The 23,719-nt window shown below is 41.8% G+C and overlaps 1 protein-coding gene across 3 annotated transcripts in view; it reads left to right on the forward strand.

The window, feature by feature from the left end:
• Positions 1-23,719, forward strand: part of HIVEP2 (HIVEP zinc finger 2) — a 182,688-nt gene that overhangs the window by 40,541 nt on the left and 118,428 nt on the right. For all 3 annotated transcript variants that reach the window (XM_037034756.1, XM_037034757.1, XM_037034758.1), the window contains exon 2: positions 13,105-13,285. The gene's annotated coding sequence lies outside the window, so the exon portion shown is untranslated. The remainder of the gene's footprint in view (positions 1-13,104; positions 13,286-23,719) is intronic.

Here is a 23,719-nt window from a genome sequence, read left to right on the forward strand (position 1 = left end):
TCAGGAGGACCAAAAGCAGGCTTCCGGGCAGGAAATCAGAATCCTTTCTTGAACTCCTCCGCACTCGATTTTGTGAAGCCAAATCACCATTTTCTCGAGAGGCAAACTCCAGAAAGGGGGGTTGGCGACAATATTGAGCTTGCACCGGGAAATCGCTTTGTGTTCCTTCTTTAGATTCCTTTATTATTTGGTTTTTAAACAATAAGGTAACAGCTGAGCCTTGAAATGAGACCCAGGAGGAACTTGCAGGAGTATGTCTATATTTGCAAAAGCATTGCAGATACGATTTTCATTGTTGAGGTCTGTTTGAAAAAGGACTCACTAGAGTATAAATAATATGAAGGTTTATCATGCCAGAGAAAATAGCTTCTGGTTATAGGATGTTTTATTTGTTTCACAAATTATTTACTAACTGTGGATTGATTTATGGGTGGCAGTTCTCATGAGCTCCTCCAAGAGGTGATGAGGTCGCACGCTGTCTGTGTAAGCAGGGAGGGGCCTGGGGAGAGGAAGCTCACAGAGCACACATATCCTCAAGTTTCTGCTTACTGATTTTACAAAAACAAGAATCCGTTTGCCAGCAGCTTCCATTGCGGTAATCTTACAAAGAATAAGTGAAAAAGATACAGTTACTGTGAACACGGAGACAAAGCACTGAAAATCTGAAATAGAAGTGGAGTTAATATTATGCAGTGATTCTTACTTCTGCAGTTGGAAATCTAAAAACAGTGTGATCCCTCCATCTAAACTACAGAGGTTTCAGCTCCATGGCAACACGAAGAACCTATTCTGTCAGAGGGTGTGTAAACACAAATGCATTCAAAGCATGGTGTTGGAAGTAAGTTTGAGGGGGGGCGGGGACCAACCCTCCAAGTCTTGCCCACGCATTTTTATTTGTGGATTATAATAAGGCCTTTGTGCCAGGAGGCCAGATAGGAGTTCATGTCAGCTGCCCTCTGGCTCCTTACATGATCTAGCTGCCATCGTCCATCTCCCTTCTTTCTCCGGAAAGGAAGCAAAAAAGGCAATTAAAGAATGCTGCTGTGAGGAAAATGCACTTGCCCCTTTCTTTTTTTTGAAATGTCAGTGCAGTTATTGCTCTTCCCTGTGTCTCTACAGGGATTTGGCTGCTTCTTTCCACAGTCTTTTCTAGGGAGAGCCTTTAAATTGTAGCCTTCATGAAGTGTGGGGGCTCGGGAAAGCTGTAATCAGCTTTCTCCTCTGTGGGAAGGAGTGCTTTCTGTTGGTCATCTGTTGGCCTGCCTTCTGCTTCAGGCCCTGGGGTGGTGTGCAGTGATTGGTGAATGAAGTATTCCTACCCACAGTTACTGGCCTCTGGCTCAACTCTTGACACTTTAGGTTTCTTGTCTCCCTCCTGCTTCACAGTCAGGCCCCTCTCCATCAGTCCCATTTCTCCTTTGCTTTCTTTTATCACTGTGAAGAGAGAACCTCATGGCTCCACTGTTATATGTCTGTGTTCCTGTCCTGCATTTTAGGAATGATAGAACAATCTGAAAAATGTTTATTGTTGCGCTCCAATTTAGTTGATCCAAGGGATGAATTGAACATTTGGCTTTACCTTGGGTAGCTCTGAGCATAATCCCTAATAAGACTTGGAGCATTTTTGTACCACTTAAAATTTGAGGTTGAATATGGATGGTTCTCTGCACTAGGTTCAGAGATGAGGGCTCCAAGAAATGTTCTCTTCAATAAAGATCTTTACCCTTTGTTTTCACTCCTGGACATAAGCCCTGCCCAGCATCATAGATGGCTGTAGTGGTGCTAGGAGAAAATCATTGATGAGAGGCCCAAGGGTTTTATGTTTCTGAGAACACTACTTACACAACAGCTAAATGTTGTCTTCTGCTTATGCTTTGGATTATGTTCATTGTTTCTTTTCCTGCTTGGAACACTCTCTTTGGATTTACTTAGAGAAATAAATGATCTGTGACTACAGGCCATCAGTTTCATATACTCACATACCATCAGTTTCATTTATTAATTAACTTGTTCAACTATTTTTGACATACTGTTGTGTGCTGGCCTGGACATGTGAAGAAGAACAGACGTGTGTCCGCCCCAGAGCCAATGTTCTGGAAGTTAAGTGCAGACAGCAGAGCATTGCAGTGTGCTGTGAAATGAGCCGTGAGAGAAGGGCCCACAGAGCCTAGCTGTGACATGCAGGGGATGCAGTTAGCTCTGCTTGAGGGCTTGGTGGAGGTGCCAATGCCTGTGCCTTGCAGGCTGAGCAGGGCTTTGCCGGGTGGACGGCCCAAGGATGAGTTTTCCGGGGCAAAGAGAGAACCCTGATGTGCAAAGGCCCAAAGACAGGAAAACAGCACGGTGCTTTTGTCAGCGGTAAATCTTTGTGCGGCCAGATTACAGGGTGCAGGGAGGGGAGAAGTGGTGGTCACGAGGAAAGATCTGGAGTGCTAGGCAGGAACCAGGTCAGGGAGGGTATGCCATGCTGGTATGTGGGGCCTTCATTTGGTAGGCGGTGAGGAGAGGCATGTGCAAATTTGCATTTTGCAAGGACTCACAGGTGGCACCGTGAGAATGAATTAGAGAGACCCAAACCTGCAGTGGGAAACATGGTTTGCAGATAGTTAGAGCACTCTCCAAAAGAAAATTATAGAGACCTGAGCTAATTCTGTGATATTCAGAATAGTGAGCAGAGGATGGATTGCCAAGCCTGGGAACCTAGTGGTGGTACCAGTGACAGAGTCAGTGTGAAGGATGAGGGGAGAGAAGGCAATTCTTTGGACTTTGGTTGGATGACAAGGTGAATATTGAGAACATTTCCCAGGATAAGAAACACAGGAAGATGAGCAGGCTTTTATGAAAAAAATGGCTTACATTTTAGATTTGTTGTATCTGTACTCATGTGTGGTCTGTGGAAAGGTCACTGGTTTTAGGTTAAGAAAAACCTGCGTTTTAATTTTATTTCTCCAGCGTGTATAGCCTGTGAATTTGTAGGCATGTTACTTAACCTCTGGAATCCTTAGCTTGCTGGTCTGTAAAGTGGGGGTAATAGTTATTAGCTTGCAGGCTGTTGGTGAGGGGTGAAGGGAATAATCTGTGCAAAGCTCCTGACTCAGAGCCCGCTACCAAATAAAGGGCAGATGACTGTTGTTGCCATGTCCTGTAGGCGGGTCTCCAGGCCTGGAGCTCAGCGAGAGTTTGAAAATGCAGACTGCAGTCAAGAGCATATAAGGGAACAGAATTTACCAGTGGGGCTGAGGCGACACGCACACTCATTTGTCCAGAATCATTGGTTGACAGCCAGTGTGTGCAAAATTCTGTGCAAGAAATAGGGAAGTCGAGCTTCTGGCTTCGAGGATCTTAAAGCCTATACAGGTGACACAGAAAGAAATCAAGGGTGTCTTCAATAAGAGGAGGACCAAGAGTAAATCAGTATATCCAGATTTTTACAGTTGTATACTATAACGTGCATTCAGAAAAGGACACATGCAATTTAATGAATTTTCTCAAACTAAAGAGCAGGTCAAAAAGCTGAACATGGTCAGAATTCCGAGAGCACTCCCTGCCCCATTCCGTTCACAATGAAACCCGGAGAGCTTCTGATCTGACTTTTAACACCATACAGCTTTTTCTTACTTTTCTACTCCGTACGCATGGAATCGTACGCTGTGTTCTCTTTTGTGTCTGAATTCTTTCACTGAACAATGTTAGTGAAATTTACTCATGTTCCGCATGTAACAATTACTCACTTCGTTGTATAGCATTCCGTGGTATGAGTGTACTACAACTACAGTTTATCGGTTCTACCATTGATGAATTTGTTTTTAGTTTTCTTATTACAAATATTGCTCCTATGTCCACTGTAATACATATCTGCTGGGTGTAGACCCAGGGATGGAGGTGCTGGGTCACAGGCCTTGTGTATATTCAGCGTTAGTAGTTAACTGCCACGTCCCTTTTCCAGAAGGTTGTACAGATTTATACTCTGTCCAGCGATGCATGAGGATCCTAGTTGCCATCACCCTGTTGTAGAATTTTCATCTTTTTCTTCTTTGGATTCCCGCGCATATTAAGTGGGGTAGCCTCGTAGTCTTAATTTTCATTTCTCTGATAATTAATGAAGATGAGCCCCTTTTCCTGTGTGCTTGGCTGTTGCATTCTCTCTTTTATAAAAGTGCCTGTTTGAAGCCTTTTGTTCATTTTTCTATTAGGCTTTCTGCCTTTTTGCAGCATCGCTGTTAAGCAATGAATTATTTATTGAGGGCCCACCAAGAACTGTGGTAGCATTTGGAGAAGGGATCTGTATAGTTATACTTTTGGCCAACATGAAGTTTATAATCTTGACCACTCCTTCAAAAAGCTGGGCTGTATGGGAGTGGTGAGCTGGTAGACAGACAGAAGAAGATGTGGGAGCCAGAGAGCATTTTTTATATGCAAGTGAACCTATTGTGTGTGCTGACAAGATAGAGCCACTGGGGAGGGAAAAGTTAACGACAGAAAGGAAAGAGAATCATTGAGCAGAATCCTGGAGCAGCCCGAGTGCTCCGAGATCTGGAAAGAACTGATGGGGCCAGGTGGTAGGGAGGCTGGGGAGGTGCACTATGCAGTTAATGGGTAGAAACTATATACTGGAGAGTTTTTCCTTGAAAACCCTATGTATGCATGTATGTATGTATGCATGTATGTATGTGAAGGCTATTATTTCCCTGGGAAAATCAGATCCTATTGAAGAAAATGGGGGATATTTGGATTGTATCTAGAGGAAGGATAAACTGACCAGTGATAACCTTCAAAAGGCCCCGCAGAAGTAGGCTCTGTCTTTGTAGGTGATTTTGCTCAGACACTTTGAATAGGAGACATAGGAACAGAAATCACAGTGATTTTTAGGATGAGTACATTTTGGATGCTGGCGAGGGGAAGGGTGAAGTGACTCATAGTGGGATCTAGACAATATAGTGAAAGAAGTCAGGAGGAGAAGGCAGATAAGGAGGGGGATGGGACACGTGGGGGGGAGGAGGGAGAACTGTTGGAAAGGAGGGGTTAGGGAACCGAGGGTCTCTTTGACACTGATAACAATAGAGTGTGAATGTGAACAAGTTCAGTGATGTGACAAGACTGATTTAAGCAGCCAACCCTATTGAACCAAATAGATCTGATTTCCCTGGTAAGGTTTTATGGAAAATAATCAAACACTTAAGCAAATAACTTTTCAAAAGAGGTTGCATTTTAAGTTTCAGCTTATCTTCTACATTATTAGTCAACTATTTTTTATTAAACGAAGACATCTGAATAAGTTTTATTTGAGCATTTTCTTCTACTATCAGCCATTGATTCTTAGTTGGTTTGGTAAAATCGGTTTTCGATAATGAGGATAACTATAGGGACCCAACGATCAAGCTTTAAACTAAACTAAAATGATGAAAATCTAAATCTGTTGTATCAGCAACCTCAGCTGAAACAGATTTTGGGCACGTCCCTCTAAACAATTACATTTGCTGTCTTTGTTTGATGCGTTTGGAATCCTCATTTGATCCAACACACATTTGTGTTTTCTCACTTTTATACATTGAAATAAATAATAGAGTGTGTTAAAATCTTTGGTTTAAGTAAGTCTAAAGAGTAAAGTTTGTATTTCCTTAAAATTGGTGTCTGCATATACACATTGCTAAATGAAGAAGGCTTCTATAGAAGACATGTTTATAGGAATTGGCAGATTGAAAATCCTGTGCTTGATCGTAGCATGTGTAGAATTTATTGGGCAGCTTAGTGAAAATGTAGGTTTGGAGGCCTGTCCCTGGTGGTGATGATGTACAGTGTCCTACAGACTTGACTTTGAGAAACTTACAATAGAGCTTCTAGCTTTGGACGATTACTACAGTACTGGGCACGACCCTAAGTCACTGTGACAAAGAAATAACATGGAAGGGAAAATAGGAAAAGATAAGGTAAAAATAAAATGGGTGAAAACAAGAAAGAAGACAAGAATTTAAGTCCTGAAGAAATCTCTACACATTTCTATGTTTTGAAAGGCAAATTTCAAAAGATGCTAGGTAGAATCATACCAAGTTTTAGATTATAAATGAAAACAATGAAAAGTGTGCAAGTTTGCATGGGGAAAAAATCACAAATCCATGAAGAGTTCTATTAAGACCTCTGGGTATGAATTCAAACTCTTAAGTATTAAAACTAAAATGTAGCTATACTTTTTTTTTCAACAAGCTTTTAAATTGTAATGTGATGGTATACTACTTGTGATAAGTTTTGGTTATGGAGCAGAACTGTTACTATAAACAATTTGATTGGATTAGTTGATTTTTCTCCCAAATATCAAATCATGCCAGTGAATTATCAGGGCAACTTTCATTCTCCGGGATGATTTACTGGTGCTGCTTAAGGTGGTTGTGGAGGTTAAATGAGGTCAGGATTCTGCATGCTGGAGGCCTGGGCTCCAATTATTGCTCTGCCACTAAGTCTACACTGTAAGCAAGTTACTGTGACTCGGTTTCCTCATCTGTAAAACAGGAATAATAGTGGTAGTGCTGACTCACAGGATTGTTGCCAGTCCACTGTAAACATTCAGTACATGTTATCCTGAAACATGACTTCTGTGGGCAGGTTCTCTGCTAAAAGTACCCAAATTAAAAAGTGATTATTCAAATAAGGATGACATATGATTTTATAAAGTTATAGTTCTCTTGAGCTTCATGCCGTTGAATCATCGAACACCTGTTATTAACTACAGTAAGATTGCTTCGGGCCCTACAATGATGTGTAAGAAGGTCCGAGTTTGGAAAGTTATCTGTTGACTTAGTTTTCTTGAGTAGATACTATGCTATGTAGGGAAATAGCATAGAAGTTTCTTGAAATTGTATTTTTAGCACAAGTAAAAGGCAGTTCATGAAGGACAGAGGGAATATTAAATACTATATCATAACTTGATATTTCTAAGCATAGCAGAAAAATGGATGCATTTTTTAATATTTATAAGCACACAAGAAAAATTGCTGAGATTTTTCCAGTGCTAGATACAGTAAAATGGATGGAACAAAGATAGGATATTAGAAAACCTGGCTATTCAAGTGCCGAATCTACCATTTTCTAATTATGTGGCTATAGGCATTTGGCTTAGCCTATGTCTCAGTTCTGCACCTGAGAAACAGGTACATAGATACCTTACTGATTAGGTTGATTAAATGCACTAATGTTTATAAAGATGCTTTATGAACTATCATAGGTTAGGCATTTGCATATTTTCTCATGATTTGTATCATATAGAGCTTGTGGACTTTGAAGATCCATGACTCTAAAACAAATACTTAGCATAATATAGTTTTAATAGGGTTACAGAGAACTTTATTATTCTCTGCAGAATTATTTGTAAATCAATAGTGGATGGGCAACTTGCTACAGAGGTAGACCCCCCCCAAAAAAGTCAACTGGAAGGTCAAGGAGGGCAAAGAGGTTACATGACTGTTCTCAGGGAACAATGTGGAATAGGAATTACACTCGAGGGTTCTTCCTACTGCTCTCCATGTCATTCCTGACTATTTCTCAATTGAGTGGGTGAAGTATAGGCTTCAAAGTCAGACCTGAGTTAAAATCTGGGCTCTGTCAGTTACTAGTTGTAACTCTGGCAAGTTACTAAACCTCTGTGAGCCTTTTCCTTCTGCTGAGGAGGGAGGGAACTTGCCTGGCAAACTTGTGAGCACAGCAGATCATGTCTGTAAAGTACCTGCCCAACAACTAGCTGATGCATTATTTTTCTTGTGATTATACATTGCCACATTGCAGGGCAACTTGAATTACATGCTTGCTGAATAGGAGTACTAATACAACTAATAATGGCAATTGTTTAACTTAAGGGTTCTGTGTGCCAGGCCCTGTTCTAGATACAGTACACGTATGATTATCTTACTTAATTTCCAAAACATCCTGATGAGGTAATAAGTATTACAGTTACTGCCGCTGAAGCTCTGGGATTCTGGGAGTGTAACCAGTGTCCCTAAGGTCATCCCGAGAGTTTGTGGTGGAGCAGGTTTAGGAACCTGGCCACTTGTGATTCCAGATCCCACTCTCCTAGTTGCTGGGTTGTTCCTGTTCCTCCCTGGCCGGTTTAGGGATGTGGGGCAGAGAATGAAAGACCTAGTTGTTTCACAGGACTTGTTTTGTGAATGGGGTGAGTATTTGCTTTTGGAATCTTCACCATCCGGTAGAGAGTATTGGAAAGGGCCTTTGGTCACCCATCATGTACCTTGGAGTGTGTTACAAAGCCTCACGGAACTCCCGTCCCCCTTTTTAGTGCAATTATTATACTGCAATGCTTGCAGCGAGCCTTTAAATGGGATGACTGTGGAGCACAGCCCTGGCAGCCATCGCCATCTCGAATCTCTATCCCTAGGCCCTTCGTAAGTGGCTGTATAGCACTGAAGACTGAGCCGTGGGGATGCCCACTTTCCTTTTACATCGAAACCAATGGGGCACTGTGATACTCAGCATTGTTACATCACAGGATGTGGCTACTGATTACATTAAAATATGTACCGGTTCACATATCAATTGTATTCTGTTGATAAATGCCTTTAATGAAGATAGGTACATCACATCGGACTCTTCATTGATTTGCCTTCTGTGTCTGGGTCTGTGCACGTAGCTCAGAGTCCCTTTAAGAACCACTAGCCCTCAGCAAAAATAACCTGGAGCAGCTCAGGTTACTGCCAGGCTCCAAAGACTCCGCAGGGCGGTCGGGTGGCTCATTCCTCTGGCAGGTACCTCGGCAGAGATGTAGGAAGAGCTTCATCTCTGCCAGCAGGGGGGTCTCTGTGGGTTTGTGCACCGGAGTCCACCTTTGGCCAGGCCCCCTCGGCTTTGACTTCTTCTGGACTTGCCCTCTTCTTCACGGCAGAGAGGCTTTGGGTTGGGCCACTTAAATGGCTTTAAAGGAATTGTGACCCTGTCCCTCGGCCTGGATGCTGGAGCCTGCCTTTCCTCTCATACGTGGGTTTTACTGTTTCTCTGAAAAATTAAAATGAAAAAGATATCAGAAGCCACGAAAACAAACACGTACTTTCATCCCCAAAGTGAAAGTGTGGTGCTGTGACCCAAGGTCATGGGAAGACACACCCTTTTCTCTGACCCCTGTGCCTGTGTGCACGTCTGAGTGCTGTACTGACCGTGCCCAAGCCAAAGGAAAAACGCGGCCTAGTGAGCTGTAAAGATAAACAAACAGACACAAGGAATGAACTCCTTAATTAGGTCTAGTTTGTTCAATTGTGGAAAAACAGTGAGTTATCTCAAGAAGCAGTTCAGTGCGTGAGAGGGGACAAAGAATTAGCCAAAACAGACCATCTGGGGCCTTGTCTCAGAGATATTACTGACTTAGCTGAGGCAGAGAACAATAGTCATAACCGCTGGGTGGTCTCCGTGAGTGACTCAGATTCTCTCATTTTGGGGGGAGGAAGGTGGGACCCAGGGAGGTTGGATGACTTACCTGAAGTTACTCAGCTGGTTGGTAGTCTGGACCCGCAGCCCAGTGCACACCTCATTGCCCCCCGCTATGCTGCAGACATGGTCCAAAGCAGAGTCTTTCCAAGCCCCCGTTTCCTCATCTATAATAGGAGCTTGTACTACCTGGTGTACCTTCTTTGTAAGGAATTGTAAGGCTCTGCTAAGTTAACTGTGAATAAAAACTCTTTTAAAAGCTATTAAATGATGCATTAGTATTAATAAGTATTAAGTTATGTATATACATGTACATATGATGAGGTACATGTTCAGAGTGACACCTAATATTTTGTTAAAATTCTCCTTGTGGGAGCCCATTAATAAAAATCTGGATTCTCTTTTAGCAATGTGAACCACCATGAAATTCCCAGGAACATAGTGCTAAAACTCTAGACTTAAAAGTTATTAACCTGATAATTCTACCTACTGATTCTATTATTACTTTACATTTCTGAAAAATGGAAACAACAAAATTCTTGGCCCATCATGAGTTGTCCTGAAGATAATGTTAAGAGAAGTGAACCATTGGCATCAAATCCTGCTGAGGGCCACAGACCCTGTTCACACTGCGCATATGGCGTAATCAAGGCCGTAAATTCAAAAGCACGTTTCAACATTATTTGACCTTGGTGTCAGGTAAAACTGTATACTACACGTAGTGATTGCACTGAATTAATGAGTCCTTTTATTATGGTTTACAAATGGAAGTGCAATTATCCTTGTAATTATTACTCTTTCCCTATAATTATTCATCTTTCCCTTTACCCAAATTGTCAAGACATACGCATAGGAAACTTCATATTTATAGGACTTTATTTACTCTAATAGTATAGAAGGTGGAGACTTAAATGTTATTTTTGCAGCTTTCTCAGTTGTACCATTTGCCCTAATATTTATATGTCTGTCATATCTCAAGTGATTATTCCAGAATATTTATGAGTTGCAAGTCATGTTATCATTATTCGAAAGATGAAAGGTCAAAAGAGTTTCCCGAGACCTCACATGATGTGAATGGCAGGGCCGCGATTTGAAGCACGTTGCTCTTGTCCCAAACTCTGTGCGCTGCCTCTGTGACCTGCCTCTCTGTGTTGTGTTGGGGGTCCCGTTCTGTGGACCGTATTTTTTTTATTAGTTTCTTTTGTTGATGCAGCCGTTCATTTGATCTGAATACTCTATGAGAAACTCTATCATGTGAGCTTCTCATACTCTCTGGACTGGATCTGGTTGATGAAAGAGGTTGTTTGTGCCTGATATCTCTCGAAGAAGAAGTATTGACACTGACACTTGAGTTTTGCAAGGTGGGGGGGGGCAGGGAAGGGGCAGGCACTTAAAGGGGGGACCACTGATGTCAGAGTTGAAATAATCTTCGCTGTCCAGTAAGGTAGCCTCCCCCACTCCATCTCATGGGGCTACTTACATTTAAATTAATTGCAATTTAAAAATCAGTTCCTCAGTCATAGTAGCCTCATTCCAAGTGTCAGCCACTTATTACTCCGGTGGCTACTGTATAGTACCACAGCGATATGGAGATCAGCGTCTAGACCAACAGGGCTGAAATAGATAATTTTGCCCTCTGATATGTGTGGATGTAATTGCGTATTGCAAATGAAATCGTTTCGTTATACATTTTCCCCGGAGACGATAATAGGTACCATTGTCAGTAAGTGCCAGCTATTGGAGGAGGCACATAATGCAAATATTACTCCATTTTATTCTAACACTGTTTTGTAGATTGGGAACCTAAGGTTAAGAAAGATTATGTAATTGCCTAAGATATGATCGGGCTGTGAATGGAACACAGTTTTCTTCAATTTCAAAGAGAATGCTCTTTGGCTCTACCATGTTGTCTTTTTATCTAGTCTTGTTGGACAACACTGAGAGTTGACATTGTCAGTGTGTGGTCCTATTATTCAGTTCACTTTTGCCCAACAAATGGGCTAGCCACTGCCTCTGCTGGGAGCTGGAGGTGCATCGGTTGGCACCGCACAGTCTCTGGCTGCAAAGAGCTCCAGTTCAGAGAGGGAGTGCAGACGTGCGGCGAACAGTTCTGGTAGCGCGATCGCTGACACCAGGCATGGTGTGAGGCGTTGAGGATCCACTGAAGGGTTTGATCCAGTACAGGCCACAGTCAGACTTAGGTTTTATCACGCTCACTGTGGGTGATATAGAGCATCGGTGGAAGGAAAAAGTGATCCCAGAGTAATTACCGTATTTAGATAAGCAAAGAAATGTTGGAGGCCAAAACTAAGGTCATGGTGGTGGAGGAGAAGATGGACAAGAGCAGTAACTTGGTGAAATTGTCCAGTTTTGGAGACTAAACCTGAGAGGAAGGGGCAGTTGAACATGACTCCCGTGTATTTGCCTAGAGTGACTAGGTGAGTGGCCTCATGAAAGGAGATTAGGTGTGAGAAAAGGTTGTACAAGTGTGTGTTTGTACGTGTGTTCATGTAGGTCAATTGCATGGTGGCAAAGGGTGAAGATAATGACTTCATTGACCACAAACCATAATACAATGTGCAGAAAGCAACCATTTTTTTGCCGAGTGGAAAAGGCTACTATTAGACAATGAGCCGTTTTAAGGGTGTGATTTAAAATATTAGAAATAAAACAGAATCCTGACATAATATTGACCCTGAAAAGGAGGAGTAACCTTATTGTCTAGACGTGAGGGATCGCTTGGAGGCCGGGCACAGGATAGTGACCTGGGGGTAGAGCTTCCCATCTTTTCAGTGTAGTCGCAGTTTGTAAAAAGGTTTCTTGTCCTGATACTGTAGTAGTGACATAGAGGATGCATGTAAATATGGCTTCTAGAAAGCCTCATGTGGACAAGGCAGACTTTTTAAAACATTTTCATTGGCAAAGCCCCGCCCACCCACCCTATCCAGATAATTAAGTAATCTGGTTTTAATTTAGTGACCAGTAATTATGGTTGTTTGACATTTAAAAAAAAGTGAAGGAGTGTTTTCTAACATTTTTTGACGTTTCTTCATTTTAAGCAGTGGTTTATTTCATTGCATTAGAGCAGAAAATTGCCTTACAGGTTAAAATAATTATAATGCTAGCATAGGTTCTCATTTAGGGTGAGGCAGTTTTATTTCCTTTGCAGAAAAGTCCGTTGTTTTGCTGATAGTACATTGATCAGGGTGCACTTACTAAAACCAGGAGTACTGAGGAAAATAATTTCCTGGGGAAATCGATCTGCAGTCTCTGGATTCAGAGCCATGTCTGTGCATTCTGAACTAGTGCCTGCTTTGGAGATGGGCATTTTAAAACATCATCTTAGGATTCTCAGTTCAGACTTGACCAGCATGGACTCCCATGACCGAAGGCTGCCGCGTGTATGATGCGGGTGATTATTTCTGGGCGCCTTGTCTTGTTTTGAGCTCTTTCAAAACGTGAGCTTCTATAAAATCTGAGAAGCATATTTAGTTTCTGAATCAGTTAACTTTAAGTTCATTCTTTCTTCGTTAGCAAATGTAACTATGTCTCATCATCTTGTATTTATTTTTTCTTGTTTCTTAAATTGTTCCCTTATTCATTTTCAAAAAGGGATAATGACACCTTATGAAATACAGTAGATTGTAGATTGAATTTGCTTTATTATCTCCCATTTTCTGCCAGGAATTGCCGGATTGTGGCCGACGAGGAACTTTGCAGTACGTATGAGTGGAGTGCTCCCCGGCCATGTGTGTTTCTTCTGAGTTACTTGGCAGCGACCGACTAGAGGGCACCGGCGAACATTTCCATTTTGATTCTTTAAAGTAGGCCACATACTGTTGACACATATGCACAGGAGAGAAACGTGAGTGCTTGGCGAAATCTCGTACTAAAAATAATTTTCACCTGTATTTATAGCAGTGTTACCAGACTTGAGGAAAGTGAGGTTAGAGCCTACCAGAATTGGAAGAAAAATATCATCTTGTTCCTGTTGATGGAGAACTTCGCTGTAAATAAAGCTCTTAGATTTGTCCAAAGTTACAGCAATGTTGCTAATAGGTCTTTGCCAGGGGCTGGGGGTGGGGGTGCGGGGGTAGGATAGTTAATATCATTAAGCACTGAGATAAATTCTATCACAGAGAGATGTCTTGTGGCTAGTAATTAACTGGGTAACAATGAAAATGCATCCACCGTTAGGAAAGGATGGGTAATTAAGAAGAACAAATATGGTATGCAAGTAGGAGGCATTCAAGTTCTGAGGCAGAATTTGGGCTCTCTCATAGCTAGTTGCCTTTACTGTGTCAGCACTGGGGTTTAAAGGGAACTGGTGAGGGAACATTTTATGTATTCGGATATTAAAATGTGCAAAACCCCAGCATTATCTAGAACGTGTGCTATGTGAAAGGCCTTCCTCTGCAGGGTATCTCTGCATATGTTTGAGCAGGAGGAATAAGAGAACAGATGACTTGAAAACTGATAACATTGTTCCACATGTACAAAGTTATTTATCTTCTTATAAAATAAAAAACACCAGGAATTCAGTTTTAACAGTGCCTTGTCACTTAAGTAAAATATTTGCACATAACATTTCATTGATTGATTGATTCATTCATTTTTTGGCAAAAAATAATAATGCCTCCTATGTGTAAGATAGCATAGTAGGTGTACCTAACTAATATTGTAATTATTTCCATAAAAGATCAAACCAATTCAAGGAAATTTAATTGCAAACACAGTATGCAAAATGTCCATTTCTTTGATGAAACTTATAATTAAGTAATAAGTCTACTTAAAAGCTTGTTTTAAAAGGCTATGGATACAGAACTGCAATTTGCGTTCTGTTCCTAACACTTATTTTTAGGGCATCTAATGCCATTTTTCTTTGGACCGATTAAGTATTAATGTTTGGGGAACTTTTAAAAAGGTGTAATTGTTTTATGGTGGGGAACATGAACAAAGAGTAAAAGATTACGCGGCATTTTATAAGATAGTTGGTGGTACTGTTTAATGCTTATAAAACGGTGTTAAAATTTACTAAACAGCCTGTTATTGCAGGAGCTTATTTGAACCAGTTATTTGTGGTTATGTCTGTGGAGGAAGCTTGAACTTCAGCTCTCTCCAGCCTTTGAGCGGCAGCACGTTGACTTCAGGTCTCTTGTAGGAAAGTCTAAATGTAGGCTGTTGAATAATCCCTTTGAGGGCCCTGTGACTATTTTTATGCCTGGATATGCGTCATCAGTGGGTATTTTCTCTGGTGACTGCTTACATCAGGTCTCCTACCATACATTCTATCAGTGAGTGACTTATGATTGATGGGAACCACGGCTGCTGTTTAGCTTTATCTGTGACCTCAGCGAACGGACAACAGGAATTACCAGGCTGTTAAATTCTCTGAATGCTTGAAGACAGGGGCTCCCGGTGTTGATCCAGGCAGGTAGCGGAGTGATATTATTCATCAGCGGATGACGGGAGGAGGGACCAGCAAAGAAAGGGGAGGGAGAAGGAGGGGAAGGGGGGAATTCCTTTTGTGAACGGCGGTAATTCTGGCTCAGCTGGTTCCTTAGCCCTTGGAGGCAGTGTGTGGGGAGCGTGCGTTTCCTGCACCTGAGGACGCTGACAGGCAGGACCTGGCCTTGGAGGCACCGATGACTCCGTGGGGTCGCCGGGGGAGGCGCTGAGTTCTCTGTAATTAGCTGAGGTTCTGAAATCAGTTAGATTTACCCATGACCCATTGGGCTGTTTCCAGTCCGTATAGAAAAAGGGGCTTTGAATTGAAGGATGTGCCAGGCATTCCTAGAGATACATAGGAATCCGCTGTTGTCTTTAATCAGGATGTGTTTGGAGATGGTTCTGAAGACCTCCACTTCACTTGGACATGCTTTGGGGAGGGGAGCCATGCAGTGAGATGTGAATGTGGAAATGCATTATAGTCACATGCATTATAATTCACACAAATGTTTTCTCATTTTCTTCCTTGTCTCCACCTCTTCCTTACACTCGCGAATAAGGTTCCTGAACTGCAGTGAGATTGAGTCACCATTGTTTTAGCCGATTACAGTTGCTTTGCTAGGAACTTGACCGCCGGTTCCTAAACTTGTTTGCAGGTCTGTGTCTTTCCATCTCCGCACACTCCTCCTTTTCTTTTTGACTCTCCTCTCTCCATCTCTCCCTGACGTTACTTTGTTTGCAAAAGTAGTTCTTGACTTTTTGCTGTGTTACAGAGGAACAGGTCCTATGCAGATTTCTGGCTTGCCCGTATGTGCTGGCTGTCTTCAGCAAGTATTGTGTGTGTGTGTGTGTGTGTGTGTGTGTGTGTGATTTAGGTGACAATTCAACAAGATTAAAACTCCTTTTAGTGTAATGAAATTCCATCACTTAAGCATTTACACAAAATTGGTTTTCTTTTAAGACTATTTTCTGTTAAGACTATTTTCATTATGGAAATATAATATTTGCTGATTTGGGTTACAGGTTTTTAAAACAATTAGTTATTTATTATGAAGGCATATTCCCTGAATGTAACAGATTCTTAAGGTTACTTGTCACCGTAACTAATTTCTTAATGGCCTGTCTCCTAGGGAACAAATTCTGAGGTATACGCCAGAGCAGGTGCTGTGTGGGGCAGAAAAACCCTAGTGGAGAAACAGATTTTTATCCGTGTCTTCTTTGCCTCTTATAATTCCACTGAGTGGGCAGCAACATTCTTAATCATTTTTATAGCCTCATTTCCAGTTAGCTATCCAGATGCTAAAAATCTATCTGATTATCCAGTCATATTGTTTTCATTTTAGACATTTAAAACCATTATTATTGGAAAAAAAGAAAGATAAGCACCACTGGAAACTTAGAAACTTTTTCTTTAAAAAATTGTTTCTTGAATAAGCAATATGACTCATACCAAGCACTATAATTTGAAATTTGTGAAAGATTAAAAATCAGAGCTCCCTGAGTTTTGAGTGATTAGTATTTAAATGAATTAATGCAACTAGTTACAAAGAAATCATTAAAATACTAGTGAGATCCATTGCTTATTTCATCATATTGTCTCCCAGGTGCTATTGGTAACTAGTTTTACTTTCATAAGAGTAACATTAGGGGAAAAAGATACATTTAGGGGTTAGTTCACACGCTAACATTCTTTTTCACCCTGCATTGTACAGGATGTTATTTGAAGCTATGAAATAGTTCCCTCTCTTTAAAATGAATGTAGGCTTTCATGTAGGGGAGTGTGAGAGCAGAACCAAAGCGTGTAGGAGGGTTATGCAGTCTTCATTAAAAATATATTTCACAAAGGATTATAGTTTGTGTGGGAGGGAAATAGCTGCTTGTCCGCTGATTGCATTGTGCTTGTTGCATCCAAGCAGTGTTTGGGTTTAGGCAGGATAACCTCACTTTGATAATCTGATGCCTGCTTCTGCTTGGTGGAGAGAATATAATTTCAAGGCTGCATGTGATGGGCAGCAGTAATTATTCTCTTCCTGGCAGAGCTTAGCATGGAATCTGCTTTGGTGTTTTTATAACTACATATGCAAATCCTTTCTTCCAGATTTTTTTCTCCTCTCTCCATGTGCAGAGCTTTTTATAATCTTTAAGACTGTGAAATTCTGAAGGTGTAATATCCAATGATACCAGTGTAGGGTGATGTGTAAATCTAAGTTAGAACAAAATCTTGATTTGAAGTGAAATCTTTTGGTTACATCAGATCCTTCACTGTCAGCAGATTCCACTGTGTACTTGGTTTCTATGGAGACACCATTATCACTTATGGGTGATCAGGTTGTTTGAATGTAGTGAGAGTGATTGGTGTTCTGGCTTCAGTCTGTGCTGCTGATGGGGTTTCCTGTTTAATATCTGATTCTTTCACTCAGGTTCCTGTCATGTTACAGGGTTTACTTAGAAGGGTGAAGCAAACCCCCCAAACCTCCTAAACATTGAAGTGCTACGATTCTTAATTTTACCTTTGTATGTGTACATTGCTCTAGTATTACATAAGGAAAACAAGAAACCCTCAAAATTACCTACAGTTAAGATAATACCTAAATGACAATGTCAGAACAATTGAATGGTCCATTTACAAAGCTCATGCTGGGAGGAATCAGATATTAATCAGTCATTGGCAAATGACCCTTTCACTTCTTACTATCGAATTAGCATGTTAACAGCAGTGAAGGCATTCCTTAGTTTTTATAAATTCTGCTTAGTGATCATTCAAGTTTTAAGAAACTTTTTATTCCATGTCTGTCATTTTGCAGATGAGGAATATGAGGCCTCATAAACTGATGGGTTTTATACTCAGAATTATACCTTGCATTGACAGTGACTAAGGGACAACTCCCTGCCCCCGTTGGAGCTTATCTTCTCGGGAGCTGGAAGACTGGGACCTTATGTATGCAATGACTACAGGGAGCTTGGTGACCCTGGCCCAGGCCTCCTGCAGCCCTGATAATGGTAACAAACTCTGCTCCTTAGTTAGGTCAGGGCTTGCAGCTTTGAATGTGTTGTCTTAATCTTCCTGTGACAGAGGTTGGCAAGCATCCCTTAGTGACGGATGCATGGAGCCACTGGGAGGTACTCAGATTTCTACGACAAGAGGTCATCATTTGACTCAGCAGGGTAGAGCTCCTGCTGAATGGCGGCAACAGGACGGGCTTTTGTCGCTCAGGAAGCTGGGAGCTCAGAGGTGGACACACATCGCTGTGCAGGCTACAGTGGGTGGGGATGAACCTATTCTATTCTTCCCTTTTCACTTAGTGTGGCAGAAGGTCTATTTCCTGTAGGGGGAAAGAACCTCAGGTGCCTTGTTTTTGAATGCAAATGATGACACTCAGGTACAAGAATGTTAACATTAGATGATGCTCTCTGGTTGCCTCAAAACTAGAGGATGGGCCCGGCATCCTCTAAAAACATGTGCAGGGGTGTTCTTGCAATGTTTCAAACAGGTTGCTGTGGTTACCTGCGCTCATCTTCTCAGTATTATTTACTTGCTGCAGAATTTCACTTCAGAAATATCCCCGTTGTCAAACCTTTAGACTTTTTTTACTAGACACTTAAAAATTCTTGACATGGAGTTTTACAGATATCAAAATAACTAATTACAGGCGGGTGCCTCATCTTCTATAAAAATCACAGCCTGACTCCTGTGCAAACTAGGTAAAGCCAGACTGAAAATGGATTCCTTCTGTTATTTGGGTTAGTTTTATATGAGTGGAGAGGTATTTATAACACCCCATACCATAGTCCAATAAAGAATTTATCTTCCTACTGAGGGAATACATTTATGAAAGAGCAGAAATCTGTATTGCCAGTCATGAAAGAGGATCTATGCCTTTTACACCATTAAGCATAAGATAAACACCTTTGCCCACAAGAAACTTGAGTGTAGTGTGGGGAGAACATTGTGTACGTCCCATGCTTGACCCCAGTTGACACTGGAGGCACTGAGAATGACTGAGGTTGGAGCCCCGGTGGTTCACAGAATGGGCGTCCCAAGAACAGACAAAAGAAAGACAAAACCATTGGGACAAAGACAAATTTGATTTTGTATAACTACTTCGTCCAGATAGGGGTGTGAGGACCCTGAGGTTAGTTTGATTGTGGCTCTGACGTGTGCCTGGGCATTGATGGGTGGCAGGGATCCAGACAGTTCAGCTACCGGCTGAACTTTGGAGACTTTAGAGTCACAGCCACGGAGGCCACGAGTGTGGGTTTGAGCTCCGGTCTCAGTGGAGTGGGTCAGTGTTCTCCGTTTGTAAGGAAGTGCTGAGCAAACCCGTCTTTTATGTGTCAGATTGTCTTAAAGGAAGGTCACCAAATGCCTCTAAAAGTATAAAGCACTCGGGCCTCAGAGAACCTGGACTTTAAAGGCAAGTAATGATCTCTTAGAAAAGAGGCTTCTTTGTCATTAATGTAGGACACTTTGGTGACTGTGTCTAGTGGCAAAGGCTTGCCTGTCAGTCCCACTTGAGGCTCAGTTGTCCCCACTGGGAGGGTCCAATTCCTTTTTGACCTTTGTTCCTCCTCATTGAAGTCTCTCTCTCTCTTTTTTTTTGGGGGGGGAGGCGGGGGTGAGGTTTTACCTCCTGGAACCGTGTTCAAGTTGTGGGAATTTGGGCAGAAGTGCTGAATTTGGGATCTAGTGAGAATTATTGCCTGAAATATCTCAACATTCAGTTGTGTTGGTGGGTGGGAGCTGCTCTCTGTTGGAGAGAGAGAACAAAGGAGGAATATCAAAGAGCTCAGTTTAGAAACCTGGGGAATATTCTTATTTGGGGGACAGAAAGACAAATAGAATCTAATAAAGAAGAGCAGAGAGGGAGTAGGCGGAAGCCAAGAAGAGTGCGGTACTAGGAGAGATGGATCATAGAACTTCCAAATACTATCACTTTTACTCACTCGATGTATGTGGAGGGTATTTGGTAAGCCAGGCCCTGTCTTAGATTCTGTGGATACGGTAGTAAACCACACATTGTCCTTGTTCTCCAAAAAGGTGTTGGAAGTCAGAGCAGGACCCAGGTGACTCTGCTGAGTGGTTTTTGCGGGCATCGCAGTATAATCAGGGAGACAGAGCAGCCCGTTTGGAGACGGGGCATGGGAGGGACAGACAGAAGGTCAAGTGGAGAGACTGTAGAAGGCTGCCGAGGCTGTTACTGGGATGTCTCTGTGATTCACGGTTGCTAAAACAGAAGTCCGATGGCCTGGGAAGGGTGGGATTAAGGGATCAGAAGTCAGCATGAGGACAAAGAGTCCCCTCAGCAGCTGTGAGGAAGTGAAAAACATCTGGAGAAAGGAGTCTGGTATAGCAAGTGCAGATCTGAGTTTCAGATAGAGGAGAGAGAATGGGTCCGAGAGGGTAATGGGATTGAATTTGAGATGTTAGTGGAGGGCTTGAAAAGATTCAGTGACTGACTTGATTCTCATGCTAGCTCATGTTATATAAATCTTTAATATTGTTAACTACTATGCTCAATGTTCACATCCTCTCCCCCACCCCCCCGCAAAAAAATGTCTTACTATATATGGCAACTACCACTGCCCTAGAGAGGTTTGCTGTGTCAACCCTGGTCTACTACAGCCTTTTAAACAGTGTCTCTGATTCAAGTTCTCTACCTGTGATCAATTCTTCAGCCCACCACAAGGCACATCTTCTTTTTTTTAAAAGATGTTATTTATTTATCTTTAGAGAGGAAAGAAAGGAGAGGAGAGAAACATCAATGTATAGTTGCCTCTCGTGCACCCCCAGCTGGGAACTGGCCTGCAACCCAGGCATGTGCCCTGACTGGGAATTGAAGAACCATGATCGTCTGGTTCGTAGGCCTGCACTCAATCCACTGAGCTACACCAGCCAGGGCCACATCTTCTTAAAATACCATTTTAATTAGGCTACTGTGAAGATTTAAACCTTCACTGGCTACCCTTTGTTACAGTTTAAAGCATGTGCTCCTCCCGAAAAAAAAATCTCCATTTTCGTAAGACTTCATAATTTGCCAGTGGCTTTTATGTACATAGTGTCAATGAGTTCTTACAAAACCAGATGTTACTCTCTTTCCCAGTTTTTAAAGGACATAATAGAGGATCAGACAGGTCAAATGACAGGCCCAGGGCCACACATTCTAGGAGTGACTGAGCCAGGAATAAAAACCAGGTCTTCTGAGTTGCAGCTGAAGTTGCTTGGTACTGCACGATGGTCTCACCTTGCCTGTGGTGCCCCGTCCCCATTCTAACCCTATGCTTCCTGAAATTAGGGTGATGAGAAGGGGTGTCCTCTAGCTGGATCGCAGAGAGGCCTCTTATGTCCCCACAGTCACTGTCCTAATACCGCTCAGAAGTTGTGACCTACAGCTGTCAACTGAGACACATTTCCTGGCAATTTTTTTCTTAGATTGAGAAAGTCTATCTCCTGCCAGGACATCTTGGGAGGCACAGAAAACCCTGCACTTCCCTGATGTCGTCCCCGGTGCCTACTGGTCTCATGCGGAACTTGGAGAGGGCTGCCACTGACTTTTCATTGGTTTATGGGGTGGCTTTTGGCTGCTGACAGGACCATCTCTTCCTCCTCCAACTTTTCTCTCCAATAAGATGTACCTCTGAAAAATGTTTTGAATATTCACCCGGTGGTCTGAAAACTTGCTTAAAAATGTATTCTCATTTGTTATGTTATTGAGTGTATAGATTAGCTACCATGTAGACATGAACAGGTCTGGAAAATACTGTATACAGAAGGCTGTAGAGCTGTGCTTTGGACCACATGTTAAAATCAGGGACATTTGTTAGCAACGCAATGATGGATGAGTCCGTGTTGATGTGATGTACACTCTGTTTTCATCATTTCCTCACTGTACTGAAGCCAGTGTAATTTGGGTTTTGGCAGTTTCGGGCAACAATTTACTGCATCAGAAGTTTAAGTGATATAAAAACCTTGCCTGACAATTGGGTAGAATATCAAGAATTGCCTCTACTGTCATAAGAAATGATGAAGGAAATAATGTGCATGAAGATTATTAGTTCAATAACATATTGCAACAGTGCCACATTGCCTTGTGGGCTCCACATTAAGCACCCCCCCCAAACCCCCCCCCCCGAGGATCTGTTTGGAAATTGCGACCCAACATCCTTAAAGTTAGGTTTCCATAATTAATGGGTGCATCTTTCTAAAGAGCAAAACTAAGGAAGAATAGTTTCAGTGTTTTTTTTTGTCAAAAAACCCAGTATTTTATAATCCTCATTGTTTTGCATCCCCTTTGAAAGGTGCATTCCTCGAGGACAATAGCATAGTTTTTCAGGATGCTAAGACACATGTCTCTAATTTTTCTTGTGCCTTTCACATGTTAGAACTAAAAGGCTAGTAAATGTTTGTGGTAGGAGTGTGAAGGACTCAACTTCCAAACTCTGTGTTTTTCCCCTTTGATTTCTCTAATTTTATCAAAAGTGTAGTGATATGCAATATATTAGAATGAAACAAAATTTGAACTTTGGTACTAAAGCATTTAAGGGAGACAAGATATGTACACTCTAATGTTTTTGAAATGGGATTTTAATTCCAAACTGTAGATATTGAATTATTTCTCTTTTAGATAATTAAAAATATTTATTGGGGTACTTATTAGTATAATTAATTGTATTGTGATCTTGCATTCTTCACCGAATCTAGTTACAATCAGCTGGCTGGCTGATAAAAGTTGAATAATTGAAGAGGGCATACTTTTTTTAAAAAATATTTTATTTATTTATCTTTAGAGGGGAAGGGAAGGAGAAAAATATCAATGTATGGTTGCTTCTCGTGAGTCCCCTCTGGGGACTGGCCTGCAACCCAGGCATGTGCCCTGACTGGGAATCGAACCGAGATCGTGTGGTTCGCAGGCTCACGCTCAATCCACTGAGCTACACCAGCCAGAGCTAAAGAGGGCATACTTGATTAAAAATAATTAGGCATATACATCTTTCATGAGCTTGTTAGTGCATATGTTGGGCTGTATAATAAAGTCAAAATGATTAGGAAGACTAGCTTGTATTTTATTCCAAGTATTAGCAATAATAAAAAGCCTGCTTGTAATATATGATATTAAAGAGAAGAACAAAATATGGAAAGTTGATATTTTTGTAGCAATCTTTATGCCTTCTTTAAAAATACATATGTCATGAGACATGTCCTGTCACTGAATTTTCCAAAAGTGCTTAGAATTCCGTATTTCACCACATTATTTTCTCCAACCTTGCTGAATGATTTTTGGTGCCAGTGGCACTCAGTTTAAAGTCATTCTAATTTTTCTGGTGCTCTGTGTTCCTAAGAGAGTTTCCGTGTGGTCCTGTCACCTCCATTTTTGCCAGCACAAATGCAGACCCCCAGTGCCTGGCCACTGTGGACCACAGATGCCGTCATCTTCCACCTGGAACTGATCCTGTTTACTACCACCAGATGAACTTTACAGTAACTCTCTTTCAGCACCCCTCTTTCTTGCTCAAAATTCTTCAGGAAATCTTTATTGTCCACAGGGTGGGAGGCAACTTAAAGTTAAAAAAAAAAAGTTCTGGAGTCCAGAGACCAGCTTGTAAATTGATTGGCCTGGAAACGTCATAGTTTATTAAGACTCCTCAGATTTGTATATTTCTACCAAGCAAGGGTCTCAAGTTCCTCACCTCCAATAAATTGTGCCAAAGCCACTGTTTATTCTCTGCCTTTGTGTTTTTCAACCCTTAACAGCATCTGGAACAGTTGGCCATCATGCCTTGCTTAGTGACGTGCTTGGCTCCCCAGCTTCCCTGGCACTGCCCTTGTCAGGCTTCTCTCCTACCGGGCCTCCCC

This window comes from Sturnira hondurensis, unplaced genomic scaffold (genome assembly GCF_014824575.4).
Source record: "Sturnira hondurensis isolate 20B ecotype Veracruz unplaced genomic scaffold, ASM1482457v3 Scaffold0022201, whole genome shotgun sequence".
In the NCBI taxonomy this organism is placed as follows: Eukaryota; Metazoa; Chordata; class Mammalia; order Chiroptera; family Phyllostomidae; genus Sturnira; species Sturnira hondurensis.